Raw genomic sequence first — 12249 nt, 5'->3', positions numbered from 1 at the left:
TGTTTGTACTGTATATATATGTGCAGTATATATATAATGTATTTATTCAATGTTCACAGTCATGTCTAAAATTGTAATGTTTCTCCGCTGATGTTCACCATTGCAGTTCTCTATCTGTACTGAGCAGCTTCTTCCTGTCAGTCACTCTACAGGAAATGATGTACCTCTGACTGGAACTCTGATTCGAGTCACATGTTCTCACATGGACAAATGCTGACTTTGATGACTATGAGACGTTGAGTGTGTGCTTTGTGATAATAATGGCCTAAAGCCCAAAATATTACTGTATCAGAGGCAGAGCATTTCAGGGGCATAACTATGTATGAGCTCCAGTGCAATAAAAACACCACAAACATTGTTTTTTTAACATTGTAATTTTGTGCTGTCTTGACCAAGTTGGTGCTCTCAAAGCATGTTTTATGATATTTTATCAACTATAACAATTTTATATATTGTTTGAAATTAGATACTTTGATATTTATTACAGCTTTCAAATGTCAAAAATATTGAAAAACACACTATTAAAATAGTCCATACATTTTAGGCTCTGTTATGAAGTTCTTCTGAAGTCAAGAAATTGCTTTGTGTGAAGAAGAGGTCCAAATTTATGATTACTCACAGAAAATCTTTACAGTTTTTCCCATTTCTGCATTTATTACAAAGTAAATTACAGCTGATTTCACTTCTGCAGACACACATGGAAGACCATAGGAAGTATTGTTTTGTATGTCTGCATTTCCAAAACAGAAAAAGTACAGAAAAATGGATTGCAGCAGACAGAAGAGAGAAAAATGTACAGTATGTTTTATTAGAATCCAATGTTTACAAAAAACATGTATAGTGTTATAACAGTGTACATTACACACACACACACACACACACACACACACACACACACACACACATATATATGTCCGGCTGCCGCGGGTGATGGAGGAACTCACAGGGTTTGACCATCAGGGAACAATATAAGCACATGTATTGGCGCAACAAGCCAACATTAAGCCAGGGCCTCTCTGCTTTTTTCGGGCAAGTCCGGGCGTCTTCTCGGTGAGAGACTCGGCAAACAGGTTCCACTTCAAGGCGTAAGCGTGTTTCGTAGACGGTGCTCGCGCTGAAGTGATGGGGTTCACTACCTCCTGGGGTTAGTTACCTCCGCGTCCCATCCAGAGACCAGACATGGAGATTCCAGTTGCAGGTGCCATAAGGTCCCCCATCTCTGAGAAAGCAGGTCCTTCATCAGAGGAATGTGCCAGGGAGGGGCTGACCCGAGGAGTACTAGTTCTGGGAACCAGGTCCGGTTGGGCCAATAAGGAGCAATTAACAAGACCTGCTCCTCGTCCTCCCTGACTTTGCACAGTGTCTGTGCGAGAAGACTCACTGGGGGAAATGCATACTTGTGTAGGCAAGTAGGCGTAGCCAATGCGTGGCTCCCCAGCCGATGATAGAGGCATCCGTAGAGACAATATTATGCCTGGACACTTGTTCTAGGGGCACTCGCCCATCTCGGGACTCGGCCGTGAAGCTAGTGCTGAAGCGGCCTCATATAAAGCAGGCCGAGCGGCATCACTGCGTTTGCAGCTGCCATATGCCCCAGGAGCCTCTGAAATAACTTCAGTGGGGCCGCTGTCCTGCTTTTGAACGGATTCAAGCAGTTCAACACTGACCAAACACACCTCACCTTAGAGTGGTTTAAGCCCAGTCACTTGAGGCAACGATCGAGAACATCAGCCAGCGCCAGGTAACGACCACATCCATAAACACACAGAGGGATTGACATCTTTAAAAAGATGCAATGTCATACCCGTGTAAGCTGTTTTAGGAAAATTAGCTTTCTCGGGTGCTGCAACGCACAGGAGAAATAGCTGCTGCACGACAAGCATGAATTTAGTACAACCTGCTGTGTGCACTGACTCTTTAAAGAGCTGTAAAAAACAGTTTTTTTTTTTTTTTAAATCTCTTTATGAGACCACGACCACCGCTGAAGCGTCTTCACACCAACACCAACTGCAGAGGCTTCTTTTAAAAAAGAACAGGAGGCTGGAAGAACACTCTCTTAATGTAGATTGCAGAGTAGAAACAGTACAGTTTCGGCTCCGAAGCGAAAAGTTTATATGCGATGCACCTGCTGCCCATTTATACCCACACTGGGGGACAGAGATGCAAATCTCGCATGCCAATGTGTATTGGCTTGTTTAATTACACTCGAAGTAGATTGGTCTCTCTAGCAAGATTCCCGATTCAGTCCGACGTGGCTTCAAATGTCACTGACTGAAAAGAAACATGGCAGCACATCTTAGGTTTGCAAATTTGCATCTGAACAAACCACAAGACTTCTTGAACAATGTCCTTTGGACAGAGGAGACCAAAGTGGAGATGTTTGACCATAATGCAAAGTGTCACGTTTGGCGAAAACCAAAAACCAAAGGGTTAATGCTTTGGGCTTGTTTTGCAGCCACAGCACCTTGCAGTCTTCTTTGAGTCGTCCATGAACTCTGGATGCCAAAGTATTCTAGAGTCAAATGTGAGGCCATCTCTCCAACATCTAAAGCTTGGCCAAAATTGGCTCATGCAACAGGACAATGAGGAACACCAGCAAATCTACAACAGAATGGCTGAAAATGAAAATAATCAAGGTGTTGCACTAGCCCAGTCAAAGTCCAGACCTCAACCCGATTGAAATGCTGTGGCCGGACCATAAGAGAGCTGTGCATAAACAAATATCCACAAACCTCAATGATCTGAAGCAACGTTGTAAAGAAGAGCAGGCCACAATTCCTTCACAACAATGTAAGAGACTGATAAAGTCATATAGAAAATGATTACTTCAAATTAAAGGTGGTTCTACAAGCTATTGAATCATAGGGTGTACTTAGTTTGTCTCACATGGCTTCTCCATTTTGGCTTTATTTTTGTTAAATGATGATGAAACAGTGTAATATGTCATGTGTTGTTGTTCATCTGAGGTTGTATTTACCTAACGACAAGATTATTATTTTTTTATAATTTCCTGATAGGTAAAACCATAGAATTCAAAATGGTGTTCTTTCTTTTCACGTGATTGTATACATATACATTTGTAATTTGAATATGTAGAAACATGGACGAAAAACATATATTGTACATATAAATAAGTTGCATTTGTTCCAAATACACTACAATACAGTACAAAATAGAATGCAAATGAAAATGCCTGTTCGAAAGTTTGTTTTAAGCATTAAGATCTTTATTAAATTCCATAATGTGTGTTCACACATGTGGCAACAGGGTTATGTAATGTCTATTAGGAGTGTTGATATTCATTATACCTTACTCAGTGGTGACACTTAAAGGAGAACTCCGGTCAATTTTAACATTGAGCTCATTTTTTTGTACATTTGGAGTGCTGTCAATACAGAGAACAACGACAAAAATCGGTGTTGCCTACACCGAGTTATTCTATTTTTAAAATTTGCACCCTGTTGACTTCAATGGGGCAAGTACTAAACCTGCTTTTAGCCTCTTAACATCCTTGATGTGTCATTACAAGTGCACAGAAAATGTGAGTGATTCCTTCTGAGTGAACACGAGTGAGTCTGACTGCAGTAGATGTGAAAGAAATGTATAAAAATGATTTTATTTAAGCCAGCGCAAATACCTTTGTTTACATCCTGTTTTTCGGTTGAAGTCCAAAGTAGTCGATTGCCGAGTTCACGCGCGTGATCATAGGTATTAAACCTATGCGTGTGAACTCTGCAATCGACTACTTTGGACTTTGGACTACAACGACCGATTTTTGCCGTTGTTCTCTGTATTGACAGCACTCCAAATGTACAAAAAAATGAGCTCAATGTTAAAATTGACCGGAGTTCTCCTTTAATAAAACAACCACATAGGTGTTGCTATTGAGAAGGACTGCAGGACATTAGAGTTTACTGCACAATTTGTGTGTGCTTAAGATGAAAGTCCTGCTGGTTTGTTACATGTGGGTTTTTTTCTTTTCTTTTTTTTTCTGTTTTTCACACTTCCGGGGCACTTGTAAGGGGTGGTGTCAGTCTTTTGAGCAGGTCATTTTGATTAGACAGAGATTGTCTTTCCTGTACATCATGCCCCAGCCAGTTTGCAACTTTACATTAAGTACAGGATGTGTGTAACATAATTAGATGGTCCTTTTTTACACATGAATACAGTCTTTTCATTTACAGTAATCAAGTAAATCCATAAAGAGCTTTGTTAATATACATAGAAATTCATTTAGTCAACTAGTAGAAAGAAGAAGAGAAGATTTATTGCAGCAACTGTCTTTGTTTCTACAGGACACAACGATATGATATTTTATTCAAGAAAGTCTGTAAGTAAAGATTTGAGTTTTTCCTTACTTTAATGCACTGTTAAATTTAGGATTATTTCTCTTTTCTGTTTGATTTTGTGAAATCGCTTTCGTGGACAATGGTCTTGGAAGTGGATCACTATATACATAAACATGCTATAGTCCTGCATTAAAAATGCTACGAAATAATGTAAAATTGTGATTTCCCATAAGATGTGAATTGTGAATTATTATTATTATTAATAATAATAATTATTATTTCTTTTAATATTTTTGTCCCTATAGATGATTTAACCTGTTTGGAGTTGCTGTGACAAAATGAATCAGCATTTTTTTATTCTACTTATTTTCCTTTCAAAGTGTAAGTTACTATTTTGTATTCTGTTCATTTAGACCACTTATACTAAATGAATAGCAAATGAATAGCTTTTTTTTTCTTCATTGTACTTCATGAAGAAACCAAATCTACAGCAGGCAAAACTAACTGTCCTCTTACTCATTCTTTAGGCAGCTCAGATAATGCAGACGTCGTGGCTCAGAATCGTCTGAAGATTGTTCAAGCTGGAGACAGTGTTAACTTCACCTGTATTTTGGGAGAGTCAAGAAACAGTGTTGCTTGGGTCAAACAAAGACTCGGAGAGAAACCACTTCTGATTGTTTCATCATTTCAAACTTTACCTGCCGTCTTTGAAAATGACTTTGACAAAAATAAACGTTTTTTTGTAGCAAAAGACAAGAGCAGTTTTGATCTGAGCATCACAAATACAGAAGAATCAGACACTGGAACATACTTTTGTGTTTTATATGTTTATAATTTCCTTTTGGGTGAGAGCACTGATCTCATTGTGAAAGGTAAGCAGAATATTCACTTAAATCTGACTGTGCGACATACAGTACATTGTGTCTGGTCAAACAAGCATTATGTTATTGTTATTTATTTCCAGATGGACAGCTGAGCATTGACTCAGAGCATCAGAGACCTGAGACAGATCCAGATCATCCAGAAGAGTCTGCAGCGGCCCTGCAGTGTGCCGTCGTCACTCAGAGCTGTGCAGGAGAACACAACGTCTACTGGTTCAGACATGAATCTGGAGAATCTCCTCCAGGAATCATTTACACTCAGGAACGCAGGAACGCTCAGTGTGAGAGGAGATCTGATGGGAACTCTACCACACACAAATGTGTCTACAACCTGCCCAAGAACATCAGTCACTCTGATGCTGGGATTTATTACTGCGCTGTGGCCACATGTGGAGAAATACTGTTTGGAGAAGGAAGAAAAGTTGATTCACCAGGGCCAGGTATCGACTGAATTTGCTACAAAAAAAAAAAAAAAAAAAAATTTGTGTGGGCTCATGGTGTTGTTGCATAATATCTTTTAAAAATAAGTTATTTTTAATTTCTGCAGATACACAATGGAGTACAGTTGCCCTAGTTCTAGCAGCTTCAAACAGTTTATCAGTGATTGTGATCATAATTCTGGGCTCACAGTTGTGCAAACACCAGCAGAAAGGTAAGATTTACATGCTTTATTTAACTCTAGTATTCAAAGCAATGTCTACAAGTTTCAGTGCAGATGTAACATAGACGTTCTTGTTTACTCAAGACGGGATCCCATATATTGTGCTTCATAAATCAATGGTAAGACTTTTCCTTTTCCTTTATCTTCTCTTTATTTGATTGCTTTCAGACTCGGCTTTGTTTGCTTTATGCCAATATACCTTTACAGATAAAATGTGAAACTGCATAATGTCTGCATGAAGTTTTAATCGGTTTTGGTTTTTCCAATTTAAATTTGAATTGTGTTGTATGTTCATAATCAAAATATTTGAATCTGTGCATCATTATAACTGTGGTTCTGTTTCAGGCTGATGACACCAGCACTACAGTCAATTATACAACATATCACAAACGTATTTAACATTTAGAAGGCTTAAGGAATAAAACTGGCAGAGCAAGTTTGACTTTCACCTCATCTATCATGCATTTAGCAGTTGTTTGAAAGAAGACATTTTTAAATGCCAAAAATTACCACATCAAATGATTACAACACATGCTTTAGTTTGTATAAAAAAAACTAGGACATGAATTTACAATAATACAGTATGTACAATGAATGGTCATTAACTGTGGAAATCAACATCAAACTGCTGTTGATATGAAACCTGATATATTTCTTTCAAATCTTTTCTCTTGTAACAACTAAAACAGAGTGGAAGATGTGTTATATCTTCCATTGATTATGATTATACAGTACATTAGATATAAATGTTAAAATGTTGGTTTTATGCTTAGAAATACAATTTGCCTGCTTTTTTGTTTAATAGTGAATATGTGATTTATTTATTTTTTTAAATAAATAAAAATTATAATTCAATACTAGAGTGTTTAATTTGTCAGAGGTAAGATGTCAGGATGTCAGATACCATGAGAAAACATGAATAATGTAATAAATAAATGTCTTAATCATAGCATATTCAACCTCAACGTTCTTTACTCAAATGAAAGCTCAGTGCATTGCGCTGAAACATTTTTAAAGAATATCCCTTTGGTAAACTGCAATTTTATTAAATATACAACACTGACAGGAAATAAGACCTTGATATTATTGTTATATTATTGACTTATTGCTGTTGTCATTGTATGGATCCTCTCAAACTTTATTGCTAAAGGGAAACTTCAGGATTTAGCATTAAGCTTTGTATTAGTAGAAAACCTGTAGTATTTTCGAATTACCGTGCTTTCCACCTTCATATCCCCCTGAGACGAGAGATTTACGTATTTTTTGTCTGGAAAAAAATCCTCCGATGATGCAAAAATCGCCATTTTGCGTCATCGGAGGATTTTTTGGCCAGAGGCTAAAGATTACAGCCAGTAGTAGGGGCTGTCCCGCATGTTTTCAACCCGCCCATTATAGAGGGTGGGATCTCATTCACAGAATGTACACAGTGTCAGCCATCTTTTTTTGGAAGCTAAGCTAGCAGGCTCTTGTTCTGTGGAGAAAGCTGAGTAGTAGGAGAAAGCTGAGTAGTAGGGGTTATAATCAGCGCACATACCTGTATTTTCTTCCTGTTTTCGGTCGAAGTCCACAGTAATAGGTTTAGTTACCTATGATCACGCGCGTGAACTCGACAATCGATTACTGTGGACTTCGACCGAAAACAGGAAGAAAATACAGGTATGTGCGCTGGCTGAATTAACATCACTTTTATTAATATCTTTCACATCTACTGCAGTCAGATTCACCCGTGTTCACTCTGAAGGAATCACTCACATTGGCTGGGCACTTGTAATGACACATCAAGGATGTTAAGAGGCTAAAAGCAGGTTTAAAACTTGCCCCATTGAAGTCAACAGGGTGCAAATTTTAAAAAGAGGATAACACGGTGTAGGCAACACCGATTTTTGTCGTTGTTCTCTGTATTGACAGCACTCCAAATTTACAAAAAAATGAGCTCAATGTTAAAATTGACCGGAGTTCTCCTTTAACACGGGTTAAATCCCTATTCTTGAACCCATCTTCTACTGAACTTGAATTCACAAAAAAAATAACACAAATTATTAAAATCACAATAACAGGCTAAAATGACTGACAAGGTAATGTTATATGTTTAATGGATATATATTTATAATATTATATATTTTACCTCATCATAGTTGTCATAGCTGAAACTACTGTAACTTTTTCTTAGGCCTCAACTTTTCTAAGATGTTTTTTTTTTCTCTACCAATGGAAAGCAACTTGCAGTGGTTGACTGTTTGAATCTTGTTTCTGTGGTTTTGATTCAGAGTGTGTTTAAAACAGACAGAGGTCAGTCTTGTGGGTAGAAAACTGCTTTAGCCATGAAGTGCATCTGTCACGCTTACATGTGCATGCAAACAGATCTCATAGTTCAAAGCTTGTGTGCGTGTGTGTGGGATATATATATATATATATAGAGATATATATATATATACACACAGTATATTGTGCTTCAGCAACTCTCACTCTATAGTGATCAGTTTCTTCCTGCTTCTCATGCGACAGGAAACGATGCAGCTCATCTCTGACAGCTAGAGTCACATCCTCTCCTTATATGGACAGAGTCTGAGTCTGCGGTAGGTTTGATGGTGGAGTAAACAAGGCCCAAAATGATCATGTGTTTTGTGAATGAAATCCAAATAGTGAGCCTGTTAGTGGGCAAAAAATACATTATTTCTGTGAACACAATATAGCTGAAGTGCTTTTATCTCTTTGATCTGGTGTGTGGGTTGTGTGTATAGTCTTTTATGATGGCTTGGGTACTTTTGTGTTTAAGAATCAACTCAAATGTCCACTTTACATTAGATCATCAAAGACTTATGAAAACATTAACTTTGAAACATAACTTAAAATTAAGCAATGTCTGAACATGAGATTTATTTAAGGCTCTTTAAAAATGAACCAGTTGAGATATTGTGCAATAGAAGCATCTTTTTTTTAAATTGAATATTGCATTGTGAAACATTAAATATGTATTTCATAGCTATCCTGGTTCACTGCTTTGAGGAAGATTTGTCAGATTATGATCAGTTTGCATGTGTTTTATTCAAGTGTTGAACTTCTGAAAATTCTGTTTGTGCATTAATATGAATAATGAAAAGATTTATGTTAGGTCATGTTTTATTTCAGTGCAAAATGAGTTATTGTGTCTCTGTCCTTGGTGCTGAAATTACAAATCCGTGTCCCATACACTTCTGACTTTAATGATTTAAGGCCTAAACAAATGCACACAGCACTGGTTATGTTTGAGATTTAAGTCTCTGAAATATTATGGGGAAAAGAGAAACATTTTATTTTTCATTTTATAAAATGAATAAAAATGTGTTGTTTCTACTGCTACCTCACCCACAAAAATAACCACTGCTTTAGGCCATTTTTTTTCAGTGAAGAGACTCATTTCCTGTTTTTGCTCTTATGATACTGACAAAATAATCATTAACCACATTTATATACAGATGCTAACCGTTGTTATGTATACCTTATAGTTTTAATATGCAGTAGGCAGTTTATCAAACGTCATACAGAATTTCTGTTCTGTTAATCGTTGTCTGTCTACGGTATATAAATAAGGCTTTTTTTTTTTTTTTTTTGCAATGGAAGAGTAGTTGGGTTTAAACATGTTGTGGTTTTGTTGCAGCAACAGGTGTGAAAAAGATGTGTGAAAACAAACAGAAATGGAGGACAGGGGTCAGTCTCAATGCACTACACATTGGCATATGCTTACCAGCACTCAGATCTGACCCATCTGCAAACTTTGAAATGTAGCTTGCAATAGCAATCATATTTCCTTTAACTTCAAAAAGCAATTCTTGAAAAAAAGAAATTCTTAGCATTTATGAGATTCAGTTACAGTGTAGGAAATTTGTCTGTGATTTTCAGTAAAGCTGTTTTAAAACACTCTCGTATGTATCGGGAAAAGGTACTTAATTTGTGAAAATAGCTAAATATTTGATAATATTTTGAATTATAGTCTTCCTTATTATTTCCACATGTTTTAAATTTAACGATCAACTTTCTGGGGGGAAATAGTATAACTCCACCACCGCATCAGTTGATTGGCTGCTGTCACAGAAGTGGTTTTCGTCAACTTCAAAACCCTTTTCAAATGACCAATCAGCTTTTACAGCCGTGTGAATAAATAAGACAGAAGTGTATATGCATCTCATTTGTTTGAAGCAGAGATTGAAGGACACATGGTATATGGACAGTCGACTGATCTGCCTCTATTATATACCTGGCGTGAAAGGGATGTTTTGGGCTTATTCGTGTTTTGTTTTTGTTGTTTTTTTTTTTCCCAGGGGAATTTAAAACATGAGGATAATTTTGGAAGACAAGTGATCATGAGATATTATTTAATAATTTTGTTCTTCTCAACAACAGGTAAATATACTTGAATACTTTCCTATTCAACAGAACTCTATTTAATGTCTATTTATCAGAACTCTGTAAATTAAATGTACCCGCTTGATTTTGCAGTCTGCTCCTCTGATGTGTCCTCTAATGTGGATGTTGTTCAGGAAGATGTAAAAGTAGTTCGAGCTGGAGAGGATGTGAATCTTACTTGCAGCTTTTCAAAACTTCTGCAATCAACAAAAGCATGGTTTAAACAGACGGCTGATGGAAGATTCATACAAATTGTGTCTTTATATTTAAATCAACAACCCAGCTGGAATAAGGACTTTGAGAAAATGAATCGTTTTAATGTTTTCAAAGGAGATGATCATTTTAATCTGACCATTTTACAAACAAAGCCTTCAGACTCATCAACATATTACTGTGTCGTCGCATCATATTACAGCATTGGAATGGGTGCAGGCACTAGATTATTTTTTAAAGGTAAGTTTTACTGCTTGTTATTTTAGCTTTGTTTGATTTATGGCATCTGATTTTTTTTGTCCTTTTATGTCACTTTTAAAGCTGGACACACAACTCTTCAGCAGACTTTGATCGACACGCTTCATCCAGGGGATTCAGTGAATTTGCAGTGCAGCATCTTCAGTGAGAGTTGTGCTGGAGAACACAGCGTCTACTGGTTCAGACAAAGCTTGGGAGACTCTCAAGGAGTCCTTTACACCAAAGGAGAGAGAAATGGTCAGTGTAAGAACAGCAGTGAGTCTCAAACGCAGAGCTGCGTCTACAATCTCCTCAAGAGCAACATCAGTGACTCTGATGCTGGGATTTACTACTGCGCTGTGGCCGCATGTGGAGAGATACTGTTTGGAAAAGGAACTCAACTCAATATTAGAGGTAAGGTTTTGGAGACATATTTAATTTTGCCACTCAGGAGGAGCATTTAAATCATTTATTGTGGGAAATAATAGCAATGGACTGATCTGTTATCAGTCATTTGAATTATGTCTTTTCAGAGAGTGGTGTGAACACAACCCTGCTTGTTCTTGGGATTTCAAACATCATATTTTTTACTTTAACTGTTTTTCTGGCCATAAAACTATGCCAGAATCCGAATAAAGGTAAGGTTTCGTTTTAGCACACACTGATAACACATATACAGTATTTGTATTAACACGTTTATGAAAATACAACAATTGCCACTACAGAAATATTATACTTGATTGCCTTTTTAATTAAATGTTTTTCTTATTCACCCACAATCCACAAACCTCAAGAGAGTCAAGTAAGTTTCTAGTTTTATGTTTGAGATTCAAATCATATATTTATTCATTAGAATCATAAAGTAAGTCTTATCACATGCAAATGATTTTGCTAGTGGGTCTCATTTTTTGTGACAATGTCTCTGATGTTTGTTTCTTCTTCTGCATTATTGTAGGGTGAAGACATTCTGAGTTATGCAGCTCACAATTCTTTAACTGCAAATGGACTCAAAGTAAAGATTACTCAAGAACACTCTCTGGTGACATACAGCATGTATAGTGAAAGAATGCCAATAATCGCAAAACAGAAGTAACAGTTTCCCATTCAAGCCCAGTTTATGAGGTAAAACATGTTTTACTGTATATTTTCAGTACTGCTTTGTAACAGTGTGTATACATACCAGATTTGCAACAGTTAATGTCACATCGCAAGTCTTTTTCATATTGTTCTGTATTTGCATGACCTTTTTATCATGTTATTTGAGTTTTACATATAATTGGTTGCATGTACGGTCATGTATATAGAACAGAAACCAGATGGTCTTGTCTATATATTAACTTAAACTGTACTTAAATTATATGGTGTTTTAGATACTTGAAAGTATCTAAATTAAGATGATAATTTCTCAAAGCACATGCCACAAATTCCTTGTTTGTAGTGCAAATGTAAAACATGATTTTTAGCTTACAAAGTAATTTTTCATAAATGGTGTTATGTGTAAATCAATGCATGTTCTGTGATATCTACATACACGGCTTTAATGTTCCCCAAAAAATGTAACAATGTAATATAGGTGTGGATTCAC

The sequence above is a fragment of the Squalius cephalus genome (genome assembly GCF_949319135.1).
Source record: "Squalius cephalus genome assembly, chromosome: 3".
NCBI lineage: Eukaryota > Metazoa > Chordata > Actinopteri > Cypriniformes > Leuciscidae > Squalius > Squalius cephalus.
The sequence above is the reverse complement of the archived record's forward strand: the minus strand, read 5'-3'. Positions refer to the sequence as shown.